The sequence below is a fragment of the Grammomys surdaster genome, unplaced genomic scaffold (assembly GCF_004785775.1).
Source record: "Grammomys surdaster isolate TR1022 unplaced genomic scaffold, NIH_TR_1.0 125548, whole genome shotgun sequence".
Classification (NCBI taxonomy): domain Eukaryota; kingdom Metazoa; phylum Chordata; class Mammalia; order Rodentia; family Muridae; genus Grammomys; species Grammomys surdaster.
The window spans coordinates 464081-482744 of record NW_021620397.1 but is presented as its reverse complement, the minus strand read 5'-3'; the positions used below and the strand labels follow the sequence as shown (position 1 = coordinate 482744).

Below are 18664 nucleotides of genomic sequence, written 5' to 3'. Positions count from 1 at the left end.
ATGGACATCAGAAGACAGGCTTACAAGGAGAACTGAGTGAACTTACTGTTAACATTAGTAGTGACTTTAACAGTGTTTATCAGTGTTTAACATCAGCTCTGCACCCAAGTGAGAGGTGAGTTCTCTTCATCCACCGCACATTAATACAGTTGTATTTAATCCAGTGCATGGATTAAATTGCTTCTAAGATTTCTAGTGATTCTGAGGCTAGAAATTTCATTTTAGAAATGAAAGTAGGCCGTAAGGGAGAAGATAGAAATGATTTGAAAAAAGGAACTTTTTGAACTATCAAAGTGAATTATTTCCTTTTCTTTTATAAGAAACATTTTTATCCTTAATTGTTTTAAAATGTATTATTTTAATTTTTCTTGCATATTGATAACTTTAAAGTTTCTTTATCTGTATGCATTCATGTCTTTGTGTTGGTCAGAGAATATGAGTATAGATGCCCCAGAAGGCTAGAAGAGGACTTCCGGTTTGGCGCTGGAGTCACAGGGGTAGGGTGGCCCAAATTGGGCTCTGGGAAGTGAACTTGAGTTCTTTGTAAGAACAATAGATGCCCTTAACCACTGAGCTATCTCTCCGACTTTTGTTTCCTGGTCTTCATGGCTTTAATATCCTGTATTTTTATAAGGCTAATTTTGGATATATGAATAAAATGAGCATAGAGAAACAAAACAGGTATTTAATTTTTTAAAAAAAGCTTGTAAAACATGGTTATTTAGATATTTTTCAATGAACTGAATGCGATTATAGTGTACTTGGAGTGTACTTGTATGGTCAAAATTGCACAAATATGAATGTTTAGTCGAATGTTGCTATAGTGCCATAAAAAGCCAAAGATTCCAATGTCATAAGGTTTGTGTTTTCCACTGAAATAATTTTTAAAAAGGAAAGGCAAGAAGAAACATCCTTTAAATAGGTTGGAGCACAGAATTATGGCACAGAGAGAATTCTCGACAGAGGTGATTTCTGCAAAACATAAGCAGTTATAGTATTAGAAAGAAGCCTAAGTAATTATTGTATTCATTGCTATTGTCTTAGGATTTTATTGCTGTGAACAGACACTTTATACAATGTAACTCTTATAAAGGACGACATTTAATTGGGGCTGGCTTACAGGTTGAGTGGTTCAGTCCATTATCATTAAGGTGGGAGCAGGGCAGCATCCAGGCAGACATGGTGCAGGAGGAGCTGAGAGTTCTACATCTTCGTCGGAAGCTGCTAGAAGACTGGCTCACACGTGGTTAGGAGGAGGGTCTTAAAGCCCACACCCTCAGTGACACACTTCCTCTAACAAGGCCACACCCACTCCAACAGGGCCACACCTCCTAATAGTGCCACTCCCCGAGCCAAACACATTCACACCACCACAGCTATCACTATCCACTTAACAAGTCTTGAGTAAGACAGCTAGGGCTGTCTGAGTCTGATGAAAACCATTATTCCTAATTCTGCAAGTCCTGGACACAAAAGGATGCCGAGAAGAGAGGCTAGAAAAGGTTACAGAGTAGCTTGGGAGCTGCTATCAGCCCAGAGGCTATTTCTGTTTCTGAGGCAATGTGTGATGGTCATATGGGATTTTTAACACAAGCACAATGGCTGGGGATATGAATAAAAGTTTCCATAATGTACATCCTCCCCTTTAATTGCCCATATCCAATCTGGAATGCTCAGGTAAGTCTCACAGTGGAAGGAAAGCAATCAGCCAACACCAGCAATGATGCATGCAAGGCCTCAGCAGGGGAGATGATATCTTCTAGAACTTAGTAGAAACCGGGGCTGGGTGAGTTCATTTGAGAAATGAGTAACCTCATTGCCGTTCTCACAAATGTGAATTATACCCTGCCTCTGCCTTCATACTCCATTCAGAGAGCTCGGCTGCTGTTGTCATTCTGACCTACTTTCTTTCCCAGAAAGGAGGGGAAGCAGCCAGGTAGCCTTTTAGGCAACAACACATTTTTGTACTCAAAACCATTTAGTCTGAAGAACATAGAAGACACATCTGTTTCCAAACTCCCCCACTCCATGCTGAAGAAGAAAAATTTAGGAGAGCCCATGGCACACAAAACCTTCTCCTGAATTACCTTTAAGATTTAAGTTAAAAAGAAAAGAAAAGTCATACGATCCCTTTTATTCTTTTATTTTAAACTCACTTTCGAAGATAAATAGTGAGAAACTTTTTTTAAGAGTCATTAATAAAAGAATAGTCTCTCCAGTGTAAAGGAGCACCTAATTATATGCTAATTATACAATACAAAATAGCAGGGAGAAGGTGCCGTAGAGCTTGTGAGATATGAGAAAATATCGTTAACACTGTTGGGATCATCAGTAAGAAAAACAGACTGTGCTTCATTTCTTTTAATGTTTTGATGTTATTTCTCTGTGGCAGAGTAGAGGAGCTCATGAAGGCTTTAGAATTTTCTTTTCTTATCTGTTGGTATGAACATCATACTCCAGAACACAGGGGTCAACAGCTCTTAGATCTGATTTCCTGAGGAAAACATGACAAAATACTTACTTTAAAAGTGACTTTATATTGTCATTACGTATATTATTTTGAGAATTATTTATCCAAGATCCTACTACTTCTCCTATGTATTAAGTGGATTCTTGGGGCATAATTCTTAGCTGGTTGGGATGCTCTTATCCTTACCCACATACTTAACATTCCTTAATTAGATAGGAATTATGTAATTTGAAATATATCTTGAAACAAAACAGATTTTTTTATTGGATTTTAAGTGAGTTTTATTTTATTTTTTGGTTTGTTTTTTGTTTTTTTTCTTAATTTTTATTTATTTTATTAAATCAAATCATAATTTTTACTTATTTCCACGGGGGTTATAAACACAAAAAGGCAGAACGTGGGGAAGGGGATGACACCCGAGCGTTGGGTGTTCAGGGGGAGTACAGATATCTTTCAGAACAGGGTATCTGCTGGGTGAAGGTTCAGGGGACAGGAAACTATGACTCTGCCTATGCTTATACACCAAAGGCCTAAAATCAGCCATAGGCCTAAAATCAGCAATAGGCCTGTCATACATGTATACTAACACCAAGTCTTGGGTCTCTGTGGAAAAACATTGAAACAGATGGCTATAAGCTACTGTAAACAGGCAGCTTTTGTGGAAATTTACTAGCCTGAGTAGTCATAGACCTTGTAAATAGGTAGCCTTGGCAGATAATACCAACTTAGATAAGAACAAAATAGATTTTTTAAAAGGTGATACAGTGACATTCTTAACAGATTTTAAGAATTCTCAAGCACATTATATGGTAACAGTACTCATAACCTAAACACAGAAGCAAATATACTATTGACATAGCAGTTACTGTATACTGTACTCAACACAGTCAACCACACTGGACAATATGGGTAACACAGAGATGTATAAAATACTCTTTGCCTCCAAGAAGCATATGCACTTGAGATAGGGAAATGAAGAGTGTAGTCTCATGAGTTTCTTTATCTCTGTGCAGCATCCAGCAAGGGACATCAGGATCAATTGCAAAAAAAGTATCCAGAATAATGCTATTGAAATAATAGACTAGCCATGCCCTTGCTTTAGCTCCATCAGCTACAATGGCGTGAAGATGTCAAACTAGGTTCAGCTTCTAGGTCTCTAGCTGTATATCCCAAGGGCATTTCTCACTTCCTTCACAGCTAAATTGGTAAGAGATTAATACGTGGATCACATCAGAAGGCAGATGAGACCGGTTTTTAGAAGGGAGAAAGGAAATAGCTTCTTGTGAATTTTGCTGACCAAAGCCTCAAGTTGCCTCTTCCGGACAAAGCTGGGTTTTATATCAAGGCTGAGTGTTATAGATCTAAACAGAATAAACATGCTGTTCCAGACTCAATGCAAAGGGAGGGCATAGCATGGGGATACATTTTTACTTCATTAAGGTGGCATAGTTCGTATACCATCTTCCGTGCCTTTGCCTGATGCTCGCTTTCCCTGGTGAATGTAAGTACATTTAGAGTACAGTAGTTCTTTCTTGATATGCTCACTCTTATCCAGAATATCCCCATCCATTTGTCTTCATCTTATGACCAGTCAGAGCTTCAATTGCACTATATTCCACAGCACAAAGCCAAATGACCTTTAGGGCTATGGCTTATAAATTATATTACAGCACCTCCAGTAAGAAATATATCTTATCTTGTGACCCATTATACACACCACACACACACACACACACATACACACACACACACACATTTGTATGTGCCACATTGAAGTTGAAGTTATACTTTGATATTTTTGTTGTCTTTCTTATCTTACAATCTTCCTCTTTCTTTTTCCTTCTCACTTCTTCTTTTCCTCTTTCCCATCCTTCCAGTATCAGCCTCATGGGTTCGTTTTATCACTTGCTGATTAGTTGCGTTCTGCATCTCAGGAAATACCACCTTGATATCTGATTGCTTCCCATGCCCTGCTTTTTTGAAGTTGTGGAGATACAAACACCTTAACAAAGTTTTCAAATCAACTCAGTTCTCATGTTTTAATATTAGTTTTCAATATATTTTTGGGTAAACATTTCATTTACTTTTGAGATATAGATCTCAGGGAGATGAATCATATGCTAAATAAACATTAATTCAAAGATGCCTTATTGTTTACTGTTTTAAGGTGCTGTTCTAAGTTTTAGGTGAAAGTACCAAAGAAATAAAACCAGAGAAATAAGAAATTCTTCTCTCAGGGCTTGTACTAGGTCACATTTGTTTTTTGTTGCTGGTATAGTAAGTTAAAGAAAGTTTAAATGACTTAATACAGTGCCCATTAGTCATTATAGGTCAAGGCCACAACAGTATCTGGCGTCTGGGTTTATGCAGTAGAATTGAACAATGGCATCACATTTTTACCACAAGGCTGTAGTTATTCATGGCGAGTCTGGGGAGAACCAACTTCTAAGATCATTCATGTTAACATCTTCTGGTTTTGGGGGTCGATAGAGTTGATAGAGCTAGGATTCCCAGAGCTTCTGTCACCTCTGTTAGGATGATGGCTTTTTCCAATCTCATTGTTTCCCAGTCTGAGAGATTAGCAGCATAGTCAAGCCTCCTCAGGTCTGCACCTCTCAGTACCCTCCCTAGTCTCAGTACTTCCTCTGGTTTCCTCCTTGGCTGTGTCTCCAAGGAACTTTTCTGCCTGTTGTCAAGTGCTTTTAAGGGATGAGAAAATTACAACCTGAGGAAATTCAGGGGTCATGCATGACCCCCCAGGGGTCAGCTAATTACCAAAAACAGGTATATCTGCAAAGCACTTTCACCACAGGACTTAAACAATTGCTTCTTTGAGGAAACAAAGGATATGAAAGACAATACATCTGGGTGACAAAGATAGACCAGATTCTACCTGTTATATGGGATACAACAAAAATAAAAAATTAGTAAAATATATAGCACATTAGATGATGTGTTAGGTCATTTTGAGAAAACAGGATACTGTCTTAGTTAGGGTTTTACTGCTGTGAACAGACACCATGACCAAGACAACTCTTATAAGTATGACATTTAATTGGGGCTGGCTTACAGGTTCAGAGGTTCAGTCCAATATCATCAAGTCAGGAACATGGCAGTGTCCAGGCAGACATGGAGTTAGAAAAGCTAAGAGTTCTACCTCTTGTTCTGAAGGCAGCTAGAAGACTGGCTTCTAGGCAGCTAGGAAGAGGGTATTAAAGCCCACACCCACAGTGATACATCTACCCCAATAAGGTTATACCTCCTAATATTGCCACTCCTTGGGCCAAGCATATACAAACCACCACAGATGGGAAATGAAACATGCTGAACAAATTTACATATTTGGTTGAAGGTTTGAAGGTGTTGTGGAAGACTCACGTGGCCATTTGGGGAATAAACTTTCCAAGCAGATGGAAGAACAAGTTAAAGTCCCTGAGACGGTAATCTTCCTAGGAAAACTACATCCAAGGAATAGCAATGATGTGTCTGCAATGGAATAAGTGGTAGAATTTAAGGCCAGAAAGCCTTCTTAGGTGTGTCACATCTGATGCAATCTTTTGTAAGAAACATGTAGAGAATGGGAGTTCTCATTAGATGACACAGAAAAAAAATTGTAGAGATATTTTTTAATCTGTTTTTCTTTAATGCTCAGTAACTCTAGCCCATTTAACGTAATGGGAACTCCAATATAACACCTTGTGTTTGATATTTCTTAAGAACAGATGAACATTTTTACATTATAGTGAGGAAGGCAGACACTGAGTGAAATTCATGTCAGAGAAGCTAAAATCTCAAATGACGAGGCAATTAGAAGCAAAACACTTAAGGAACTCGGTAATTGTGGTAATAACATTAGGTTTTTAATAAGGAGGTTCAGACAGAGATGGAATAACACGCGTACAATTTTCACATCAATTAGATACTGAGTTCAAGGCAGGTAGGAACCCAGCTAGGTGCCCAGGATGCAGCATTAGCCAAAGGTAACATTTTAAATCTGGTGTTTTAAATTAGGGAACTGCTTACTTCATTAGCGATAATTTAATAGGAGTAAGAGCATCCTCCTTGGCATTTGTTTAGAGAGTTATTGGAAATTAATGCAGAAACTTCAAGTGATAGATCACCAGAGCTGTGTTTCTCAAGCTTGGCCTATATTTTCACAATTAAAATGAGCAATGGGCACAGATGAGTGCTCTGAAACTCCTGGAAGATGGAGATGACGCCACACTGCAATAACCGTGTATATATATCTGTAAATGTTACTCCAAAGCATCTGCTGATGAGCTTAAAGTTAATTTTGAGTATTCACACACTGTAATGTAACACTGACTGGGTACTGTAGAACCTTCCTCAACCATGAAGAATATCTTAATATCCTGTAATATCCTTAATATCTTATAAGATATTCATCAACTATGAGGAATATCATAGGCTATGGAGTATGCCCCGTGAATTATATGGAGAGGATCATAGTTCTGTCTCTTACATTTGGGACAAAGGCCGAAGTTATGCCATGTTAATTAAAGACATTATAGAGTTCATATATGTTGAAAGTTAAGTATACTCAGGTACCAAAACTATTTTTGTTTATGTGGACTTACTTACCTAAGGAAAGAAACATCAGCCTTCAAGGAACTTAAGAAGTAGGAGGATGAGAAAGGTAGCCAATTTCTTCAGTAGTATAGCCATGTGTTATGTCTCTACTATACTCCAGTAAATAATCCCCTACTATACAGGCAACCACCAGTCACGACTTATAAAACAAACAAACAAATGAACAAACAAACAAAACCAAGAAGATATAAAACTTGCAAGTTTGAAAAATTGTTAGTCACTGTTCTGAGTTTGGGAAGGTGGATAAGAGGATACTGGAGCATGTATGTGTCCAAAATATTTTATATATGCATGTATGGAATTAGGAAAGCATAAATTAATAAAAAGGAAAGGATTAGGTGGTGATGCTCAAGGAGCCACACTCTGGAGACCTCTGGCCTTTTTACTATATTGGGTGACAAAATTCCTACTTTTAAATGTACGCCTTTACCCAATCTTGAGCTACTATGCCCCTTCCCTCACGATTTTGCATACGGCTCAGGCAGTTTAATGCCTCACAGAATGAGTTACTGGGCAGTTTTAATTTCTTACTTTGGTGGAAAGGTTAAAAAGACTTAGTGCATGTTTCCAACAAGCTCAGAGAGCTTTGGAGATGGTGACCAGGTGGTGTATGAAGCACAGCTCGGTCTCAAATCCCTCACCTCTAGGAAGGCAGACAATCTACAACTTGTCAAATCTTCCAGGAGCTTCAGAACAACTCTCAACTGTGGAGTTGGTCTGAGCTGTACCCTGTAGGAAGGGAGGAACTGAGTTTTCTCTTAGAATGATCATACCTCAGCCGGCCATACCCAAGACAATTCCAGATCCCAATTTTAGTGGGTGACAAAAAGATTTATGTATTGGATTTGTGGAGATTAACCCCTGAGAATAGAAACACAAGAATAACATGTCTTCAATTATTGGAAGACGTAGCAAGGAAAAGAAAAACATATTGGTGCCGTTATAAGAAATACAGCCAAGACCACAGCAAAACATACTCAATGTTAGCTTTCAATGAGTGACCTGCCTTGGGAAATAAGAAGTTTCTCAGTCTGGAATGTGATCAATTTATTTACGTGATCAATTTATGTGATCAATTTTGCTTGAATGATAAGCAAAAATTCAGAGTTGACTAGATCAACAGTCATAATGACAGGAAACAGCTTATTCAAAAGCTTAGAGGGATAGATCAAGTCTTAGTCATGTGTTTGAAACTCATTCTCAGGGTGAAGTAATGTATGTAAAAGGAGATGGGTGTCTGGGAATTCCTGGGAGCACAGTGGTAGGAACCTTCATCTGGGCTATGAGACGTTTAAGTTTCCAGGTGAAAGATTTTAATTCTTTTTCCTCTAGACATGGATGAACTATGAAAGAATCTTATGCAATCAGGATAGGAGAAAGATCTGATTTAACATTAAGTATACTCAGCTATGAAGGATCAGAGGAAGGCATGAGATTATGGGCTTGAAGTTAGCAAGAAAAGTGGTGGCATTGTGGGTGCAGAGGGATGAGAAGTAGAATCATCAGCATTTGATAGTAACATGAATATAAGAAGTAGAAAAAGAAACATCCCAGACTCAAAGACTTATCTTTTGGTGATTATTTTGGTGATAGTCATTGACAGAGACTCAGAGTAGAGAAATCTAGCAGATGTTGTGATTTGTAGACCAATAGACAAAAGCAGACTTCAGAGAATCATTATTCATCATTATTCCATGGACCACAATGAAATGATTCATGAGGAAAAGCTTTCTCAAGAGGAATGTTTAAATCGAGACTCCCGAAGACATTTAGCAGGTGGTGTGGAATAAGGGAGTAACTGTGACATCATTCAAGGAAACTATTTACCATTTTGTTTCTTTAGTGCCTAGTAAGTAAACTAAGTATTATTCTGTGCTATGAATATTGAACTGAAATTTCTTTTGTACCTTTGTTTTCTTGGTATTATATTTCCACTGCCTCTGAGTCACACAAAGAGATTTCCAAACTAAACTAGTTTCATATTTATGAACTATTTATATAGAAAAATAAACAGGAAAGCTGAAAAATATAATCTGAAACATACCTTTAAGCCATATTTACATTTTCTACCATCTTTATATGTGTATATTTTATATGTCATATATGTGAGATACAGAGAAAAAAAGGGGGGAGGAGAGAAGATAAAGTAGAGAGATTATGTCCATAGTAATATGAAAAATTGTGACCACAGTAAGAACTCTTGAAAACAGAAAATACTACCAATGCATAAGAACCTTGACTCTTATACACATCTGTCCCTGTCCATATTTTAAACTCATGCAGAAGTTAAATCTTGAAATAATGTTAAGTATGGGAAAATCTGACATTGGTGAAATTTGATCTACAGTTTAAAATTCAAGTTTTTAGATTGAATAAAAAAATCAGAATTGTTATAGTTTATAGGAAGCTACAGAAAGAGATTTGTGGTAATGGGTAGCATTTAACATTTTAGAGATACGGTTGACTTAACTGTTGACTCCTCTTTCACTCACGGTGTTCCGTTGCGTCTAGTAAGCATTGATGTTGACTTGCCATAATGTATGAGGAGATTAGCCCAAACTCAACAAAGGTTTGTTTCCTCAAGCACCTGCTTGCTTTTTAACATTTTACCTCTGCATCTGTGGCTGAGTCTTCTCTGGTGGCAAACATTATACTGTTACTGTCATTTCCGTTCTCTCTCTTATCTTGTTCATAGAAAACTGAAAATTATCTGGGAGGAGGGGTATGTGTGTGTGTGTGTATGAGTGTGTGTGTGTGTACATGTATGTGAGTGTGTTTGTGTGTGTGTGTGCATACACATAAGATAGAGAGACAGAGAAAGAGACAGAGATAGAAGGAGAGAGGCAGACAGACAGATATACAGACAGATAGAGACAGAGTGAGGGGGAGAAGAAGAGACTCATTTTTCAAAGGATGCTTGCAAATTATTGGTTGTAATCTCTGCTTTGCTGGTTCAATTTTCTTCTTTAAAGCATTCTGGACTTGAGAAAACTGGTTATGGGAGAACTGGTGTCATCAGGATGTTTGTGGGAGTTGATCTGCTCAGCCTGCTTCTAGGACTCATGTGGTGTAGTCCTTCTTTTCGTCATGCATTAGAATTTTCTAATGAGGTTTTTGTGTGTTGCCCCACACTTGCACTTCTTGCACATTTGTGAGATGGGGCAATTGTATAAATACCACATGGGGCTCTTAGGCGTTAGCCATTGAACAAAATTCATGAATTTCTTAAAATGATTCCTGGTCATTTGTTAGGGCTTCCTCGATTCTTAAGGGAGGTTCATAGATCAAGCAGGTTGTGCAAAGTTTAAGAAAAAAAATAGGCCATTTTCCCAATAAATAAAGTATGAACATTTTTATTCAACAGTAGTAAATCTTGTTAAATATAACAGCTGTAGAAATTTCTAAGGATGCCCTTCAACACAACTTCATAGCTGAACAAAGCCCCTAAAAGAAGACACTGATTCGTTTGGGAATTGTACTCAGTCTCATTTGTAATAGCCACAAAAATATCATCAAGGGTAAGTGATATGTCAGCAGGGACAGGTCCTTGTTACCAAGCCTGATAGCCAAAGTTTGATCTTTAAATGGTGAAAATAAATCTAAATACTGCAAGTTGTTGTCTGGCCTTCACATACATGCTATGGCACTTTTACACATGTGTGTGTGTGTGTGTGTGTATGAGTACACATGTGTATGTGTGTCTGCATCTGTGTGTGCATGTATATATGTGTGCACCTGTGTGTGTGCACATGGGTGTGTCTGCACCTGTGTGTATGTGTGTATGCACATGTGTGTGTGTGTGTGTATGTGTGTGTGCGCACCTGGGTGTGTGTATGTGTGTGCATGTGTTTATGTGTGTGTGCACTTATGTGTATATGTGGTATATGTATATCTATGTGTCTGTGTGTGTGTGCACCTGTGTGTATGTTTGTGTGTGTATGCTCACTGCCCCAACCCAGATAGATAGATAGATAGATAGATAGATAGATAGACAGACAGACAGATAGACAGACAGACAGATAGAATAAACAAATGTTATTGAGATACTGGTTGATTGTTGTTTTTAATTCACCAAAGAACTGGAGCTGCAGATTTTTAATGGCTATATAATCTGGAACATTCTCTCCATTAGTGTGGGTGAGGTCAAACCTATTATGATCTTCAATTGTAAGAATCATCTTCCCAAAAGTATGGTTTTGGAGCATAAACATTGCTGTGTCCCTTTTAGTCATCAGGATTGTTTTTCCAGTCACATCTTACTGAGGCAATCAGGAAGGAAGGACTTATTTTTTTTTCTATAAGGTGCAATTATGACCTTTATAAGGTTTCTTTTTTTAGTATAATTCTAAGGTAGACTTGCAAAAGTGTCTCTTTAATAATTAACCTGTTTTAATTGGGGATAGAGTGTACTATATCTGTGTGCTGGGGTTTCTATATATCTGCTTTTTAAAAAATAATATTTGTGAGTGTGTACGTGTGTGTGTATGTGCATGTGTACATGTGTGTTGTACGTGTGCATGTGTGTTGTGCATGAATGTGTGTCTGTGCATGTGCGCATGCATGTGCACGTGCATGTATGTGTGCACATGCGTGTGAGTGTGCATGTGTGTGTGCCTGTGTATTGTTGCGTGTGTGTGCCTGTGCATGTGTGCTTGTGAGAGAGAGAGAGAGAGAGAGAGAGAGAGAGAGGGAGAAAGAGAGAAAGAGAGAGAGAGAGAGAGAGAGAGAGAGAGAGAGAGAGAGAGAGAGGGGAAAGAGAGTTTGCCTGGGGCAGTGTGAGATGAGGCTAGCCTGGAATGGTTACTGCATTGGGAAAAGCTTGTTTCCTTGAATGCTGAGCAACCCTTGCTCATTTTGCTGTTAGTAACACAATGTTAATGTTCCCACTAAATCACAAAAACGCTGAGTAGAAACTGATGCAGAAAGCGCTTATAGATATTCAGCAATTAGCTGAGGCTAATAATTCCTATTTATGGAATAACAAATAAAACCTAAGTGATTTTTTTTAAACAGCACATTTCAACTGAAGTGTGTGGCAATGTGTGAGTTTTTGCTCTTAAGTGGTGAAAAAATGCATTAGAAATGGTGTGAATAATATAGCCGTTTCCTTGTTTTCTGTGACTCTAATATAATCTTTGAAATAAAATGTAGTATTGTCTCATGCTTTACAGCAGAAATGCCTAAATCTGCAAAAGATGATAATAATAGAATTTTAAATGCCAATGACACACCTATGTTTAATGCCTCATTATATTATCAGATTTTCCATTTTTATACTTTATAGCAACACAGCAATGGAAGTAATCCCAAAGAGGTAGACTTTATTGTTTTTGAAAATATTTATTTCAAAGTCAAACTTGAAAATATTTGAATGAGTACATTAATTTCTTACTGGGAGCATAGTTGCATTTATTCTCGGCAGTGTAATAAAACATGGCTTAATTCCATCTATGGGTAAGAAGATAGGGTTTGTGGTATACAGAAATACACAGATAATAAATCTCAAAGGGAAGGTGATCTGATGGTTAGATATTCTCACCCTGCACTCTTCATCACTCTCTGTCATTCTATCATGGATCCTGCCTGCTGACAGCCTGTCTCCTTCATTGTTAGAGACAGTCATCACCAGCAGATGAACATTCAGCCAGACATTACATCTCAACCAGTTTTTAATGAATTCCATGGTAAAGAAAGGAAATAGAAAAAATAATGAAGTTGAAATTTACAATTGTCTTTTTAAAATATTTTTAATTAATTGGTTATTTTATTTATTTATATTTCAAATGTCTTCCTTGTCTCCCTTCCACAAACACCCCATCTCATCCCCCCTTCCCCTTTGCCTCTAAGAGGGCACTCCCACATCCACCTACCTACTCCAGCCTCAGCCCTCTAGCATCCCCCTATACTGGGGCAACAAGCCTCCACAGGACCAAAGCCTCTCCTCCTACTGATGGCAGCCAGATAAAGCAGTCCTCTGCTACATATATAAGTGGAGCCATGTGTTCATCATCCACGTGGACCCTTTGTTGGTTGTTTAGTCCCTGGGAGCTCTGGTAATCTTTGTTTTAGGAAAAATTATGAAAACTCCTTTCTAATACAAACTTTAAAAATATATGATTGGAAAATTGTAAAACCTAGCTGAGAATCTTAAGGGTGTGTTAGATGATATTAAATTCCAATATTACTGGACTTTAAAATCGGTCTTTTTTTTTTTTTTTTTGGTAAGAGGTCTTTTTGATCTTATTGTAGTAAGTCATCTACCTTGAAGGTAATAGAGTGTGCCTTCAGTTTAATGTGGCCCTTAGAATAACTCTGGACTCCAGCATGAGCTGATAACATTACAGTCAGCCTTACACACACCCTCTCTATGTTTCATCTTTGTGATAGAAATGTTGAAGAATATGTCAGAGCACTATGACCGGGAATAGTTGCTCAATGGTAATTTTAAACATTTACTATAAGCTTAATGTGATTTAGTGCTTTTCAAAAATGTTTTGTGTTTTTAGGAAGATTCCCTCAGGGAATCCCTCCAGAATCCTCAGAATCCTTATGCTTTTATCTTCAAGACATCAATATCCAAGAGTTATTTACTAAAACTCAAGTTTCCATGAAAAGGCTAATTACTTGGTTCAGGTGATGGGAGAAATCCCTCTAGGATATGCATAAGAGAAGTTCAGAAACAGATGAATGCCAAAGAAAAAGTTGAAGTGTTTCAGAATTCTTGATGACTTACCAACACTAAACTTCTCAAAGAAGTTGGACTGCCATAATTTGCCTTTATTTTAGTAATGATTAAGTAAAATATTTAAAGTATCCCAACACACCTTTTTAAAAAGATAAAATATGTATAAATTGTATGTGTCCTAACATCAGAAATCCAATGAGAAGGGGGAAAAGTAGAACAAGTGTGAAGTTTTAGGAAGACTAGTCTAACTTTAGGAGTATTCTAACCCAAGGAGGTAAATGTCAACACCAGAAAGTCCTAGATTGAAAGAATATGAGTTTTCCGGCAGACCCCAGAAGACTCTCATAATAGACAACAGTCACCAAGCAGCTGACCATGTCAAGCTCATCTTATTTCTGATAAGATACTCCCAGAGCAGATAGCTCTGTGAACACATTTTATTTCTGACTGGATAGCCCTGTGCTCACTGTAAGAAAGAAAGGGAGGTGGAACAGTATTCCCAGAGTACTGTCTGACTCACCCTAACACCTAAAACTGGACTGAGGGTTACAAGGATTGATGAAATGTCATTGAGAAAGGCAAATGTACTTCCTCTCTGGAGGGAAATTACAGACCTAGTCTCACAATAATTTTCCAACTTTGCAACGGAACAGCACACAATTAGAAAAATAAAACCCCAAACCAGGCATACAAGAGGATAAGTAGTTTGAGCAACAACAGCAATAGTAACAACCACCACAACAACCAAAAACAGCCCACAACACTGAAGTGAAACCACTACTCTGTCAGAACTATAGGAAAGGCATAAAGGACCACATGACCACTTAGTCAACTAGATGTGATAGACTCTTAAAAAAATACAAGAATCGGGGGAGGCAGTGGAGGGGAAACCTAGCCAGGCATGTGCACTTTAGCTTCTGCACTTGGGAGGTAGAGGCAGATGGATCTCTGTTAGTTCCAAGTCAGAGTAAGCTATACTGTGAGCTCCAGGCCATCCAGGCAGGTTGTAATAATTAAAGATATAAAGAACAAGGATTTGAGTTTGTAAGAAAGGGAACTTGGGGAGGATTGGAGGGAGGAAAGAGAAGTAGGAACTGGTATAACCATACTGGAATTTGGGAGAAAAAGATTCCATTTTAAAAGTCAGCCTTGATATTTTAGGGGAAAAAGGTGGGGAAGAGGTATCAGGTATCCTGAAGAGTAAATATAGATAAGTCTTTCCTTCCCTCCCTCCCTCCCTCCCTCCCTCCCTCCCTCCTTCCTTCCCTTCCTCCCTTGCTCCCTTCCTCTCTCCTCCAATTCCTCTGTCCCTCCCATCTCTATGTGAATGTGAACATGAATCATATTCTATGGTTCTATTTTTTATATGAACCATATTATATGGGTGGAGGAGGGACTGACTCAGTAATTTTATCATTTGTTTGATGTGTTCCACTATGGGAAACTTGATGCTACCTCAACGGTGCCACCATGCTGGTCAAGAGAGCTTATGATTCTTAGGTATAGGATAATTACCACCGGAGAATATTCCAGGAGAAACCCTCCCTGACAGTGGTAGGCAGCAGTATGGAAATCACTCAAGAGAGAAGTGAATTTTTAAAACTAGGATAATTCATAACTGAAAATATTAACTAATAAATATGCCAGTACAAACCTTGATGTATCCATTTGGACATATTCCACATCCCAAGCGGCTAGTCTAATACCAATTAAAGCATCACAGATTCCTATTATCTTCCTGCATTATTATTTTCATGAATTAATTTTGTCTTAAAAATCAGACCTTTTTTCCAAATGAGAATACATTTAAATATCTGAGGTACAAAAGTGAAGCTGAATGTCAGGACCCATAGATATCTATAATTTCAAATTCTAAAAATACAGAACCATGGGAATAATGCTAGAAAAATTAATAGCTGAGAAAGTGGCCTATGGGGTCACCTGATCATGCCTCTAGGTGTTTATAAAGAACCCAAATAGTAATTCTATTTTGTTATGAAGCTGTTTGTGCTTATCACTTGTGTGTGTGTGTGTGTGTGTATTCATTCATTCATTAGTTTTTTCATTCAATCCTCCATATACATATCCACCCACTGTTTTAATCTTTTATTTGATAAATATCAGAGATCATATAAGTGCCAGGAAGACTGCTTAGTCATGAAGAAAGAAGTATATATTAATATTCTTGCTTTATCATAGATCATAGTTCATAAGTCATCTTAATGTAATGAATTATGCCTTAAGTGTAGTTATGTTTCTGAATATATGGATCATAAAGCTATCCCCGATCCTTTGGGCTTTAAATCCAGCACAGTACTAAATGTGCACAGAGACCAGAAGCCGTGGATGGGGACAAGAGCCTAGCCAAGCATTAAATGTGTGTCTGTGGAGCCTTTGTGAAGAAGGCCAGATGAAACTGGTGGGTTGGTTTCCTGGAGGATTTTAGGTTTCATAGACTCAGGTTTCTTTCTGTAGTATGACACCATTGTAGATGTCAGGCGATGGTGGCAAAGAAGAAGAGGATACAGAAAGGGCAAGACTGGTGAGAGAGTGATCCCCTTTATACAAACTAGATGGAGCACAGCCTTTGCTTCCACAAGGGATGGTGGGAAAGGGACTGGGAACAGATTCAGAGGATGGGTAGAAGCAGAAAGGGAGAAAATGTATGGACAACAGTTAGCTGATTAATGGAGGATTAAAGACGATTTCATATAAAACCATGGCTTTGAACGATGTAAGGCACACGGAGCACTGGGAGGACATGAACAGTGCATATCCCCTGCTTGTGGCTAGGTGAAACTCTCCCACATTGCCTCGAGTTTCATTCTTTGCCACCTGTCACTGACATCTACCCATTGTCTGATAACCTTGGACCTGGTATGCCTGGATACAGTCACATATTCTTGATGGGTGATCAGTACATACAAGTTCTGCCCTACACTACACATTGCCTTAATATTACCTTTTCTAGTTTGATAAGGAGAGGCCTAAGTTAGCAGTAATAGTGAAAGAAATGCTTTTCATGTTCAATAACTCTAAGCCATTCTTAAATTGTAAACTCTCTTTAATCTCTATTATGTCTTTTTTTCCCCCACAATGAGTTTTAACTCCTCTTGTTAAATTTAAGGAGTTTAACTCCTCTTCAGATTCATGAAGGCAATGTTAACATTTGATTCATTCTATTACAACCCCTCTGGTTTCTGATGCCAGTGACTAGCTTTGTCTTTATATTGTTTATTATGAATAACATTACAATGTATATTTTCTCCAATTATTATGCAAATTGTACATATATAATATTTTAACACACATATGCATTTAGTATATATAATCATATATATAAAATCATCTTTGAGGAAGAATGCATAAACTATCATAATTACTGCTGAAAATGTCATCGGTATTGTGCAGACCATTAATGGGTGTCATAGGATTTATAGCAAGGTAAGAACTATGGAGCTGGCTTGAAAGGCACGTGCCCATGCCTACAGAAACTTAAACGTTGGTTAGAGGGCTTGATCTGTTTTACCTGCCCTGACGTGTGAATGATTTGAGTTTATGTATCAGGAAGCTCTAAATTACTGCAGTTCATGGATGTTCAGATGAGCCCATGCATGGTTATGACTGCAAATAGAAAATCTTAGGATTGCAACTGAGTGTTACCACATAATGTTTCTATGATTCTTCGACACTTTAATGTTAAAGTCCTTACCTGTTGAGTTCTTTGTTCCTTCTCAGTTAAATTCAACATAACTTTCTTTCTTTGGTTTGTGTAGACAGTCTCTCAAGCTATTCACAAGAAAAATTTACAGTCCCTATTGAAATTGCTTGTAAAAGCTGTTTAAGTTAGCCCACTTATTGTGTGTGTTGCTCTGAAACTCTCCCCACTAAGCATTTATAATCCCCTAAGAGCAATAGAGAAGTGCTCCCACTGTGAGCTTTGTTAGAAGTAAAGGGCATTATTGTCTTGTTGTCCCTTTATGCTTGTTAAAATGTTCCCTTTCTTTCCGGCTTTTAATCCTGTGATCTGTTGAACAGTGGAGTACCTGACATGTGTTTGTTCCTTAGGCAAACGTGTAAAACTCTTCACATTGGAATGGAGAAATAGAAAGAGAAGGTTTCTGCTGTGCCTGATGACAATTTTTGATTTTCCACATTCAAAATTATTCTGGCTCCACGCTTGGAGCAGTAGTTATGGCGAATCCTAGTGTTGGTCGGATTCTGAGGAAGGGGCAGAAGTTTCCTTGAGAAGTAAAGATTCCAAACAACTCCAGAAATGAGCGTCTGTCTCCTTTCATTTCTCACAGAGCAGCAGGTGTGTACCCCATGTTAACAGGGTGAACTGTGACCTCGCGGTTCTTGTGGTTACGGTAGCTTTCTAGGTGTTTGATTTCAAACAGAGATAACAAAATTGGTACAGTTTTAGAGACCAGAGAGCAAAGAACTGACTCTATGGTTAATAAAGGAGCCAATGATGTTTTTAAGTTAAAAAAATACTGAGAAGAAGCATTGTTTCTCGAACTGACTCACAAAGCCTCCATGTTGGATGTCGTACAAAGCCCCCATGGTGAAGGAGCTAATATACTGCCATTGGTGAACCTTATGCTGTCACCATCAGGAGCTCTGCAGTACCACTGTCCTTAGAATAGGAAACAAAGTATGATACCCTTGTTTGTTCCTGAACATCTGTCAGCATTCAACCTGCTTGTTGTTTATAAATTTGCATGTAGAGCCCTGAGCCAATGCACTTTCTCTTAATCTCCATGAACCAATCCAGATACATTCCTTATCTAATCTATTCTTATGTATTGGGAATTTACCCACGTTTAAAGCTGTGCATTGCCCCATCTCCTCTCTCTCTCTCTCTCTCTCTCTCTCTCTCTCTCTCTCTCTCTCTC

The 18664-nt window shown here is 38.1% G+C and overlaps 1 protein-coding gene across 3 annotated transcripts in view; it reads left to right on the top strand.

Annotated features, from left to right (window-relative positions):
* The window catches only part of Tafa2 (TAFA chemokine like family member 2), a 449137-nt gene that overhangs the window by 420016 nt on the left and 10457 nt on the right, over positions 1-18664 (top strand). The window contains exon 6 of one of the 3 annotated variants that reach the window (XR_003713839.1): positions 17835-18081. The exons of the other annotated variants lie outside the window; for them this stretch is intronic. The gene's annotated coding sequence lies outside the window, so the exon portion shown is untranslated. The remainder of the gene's footprint in view (positions 1-17834; positions 18082-18664) is intronic. 3 annotated transcript variants of the gene reach the window in all.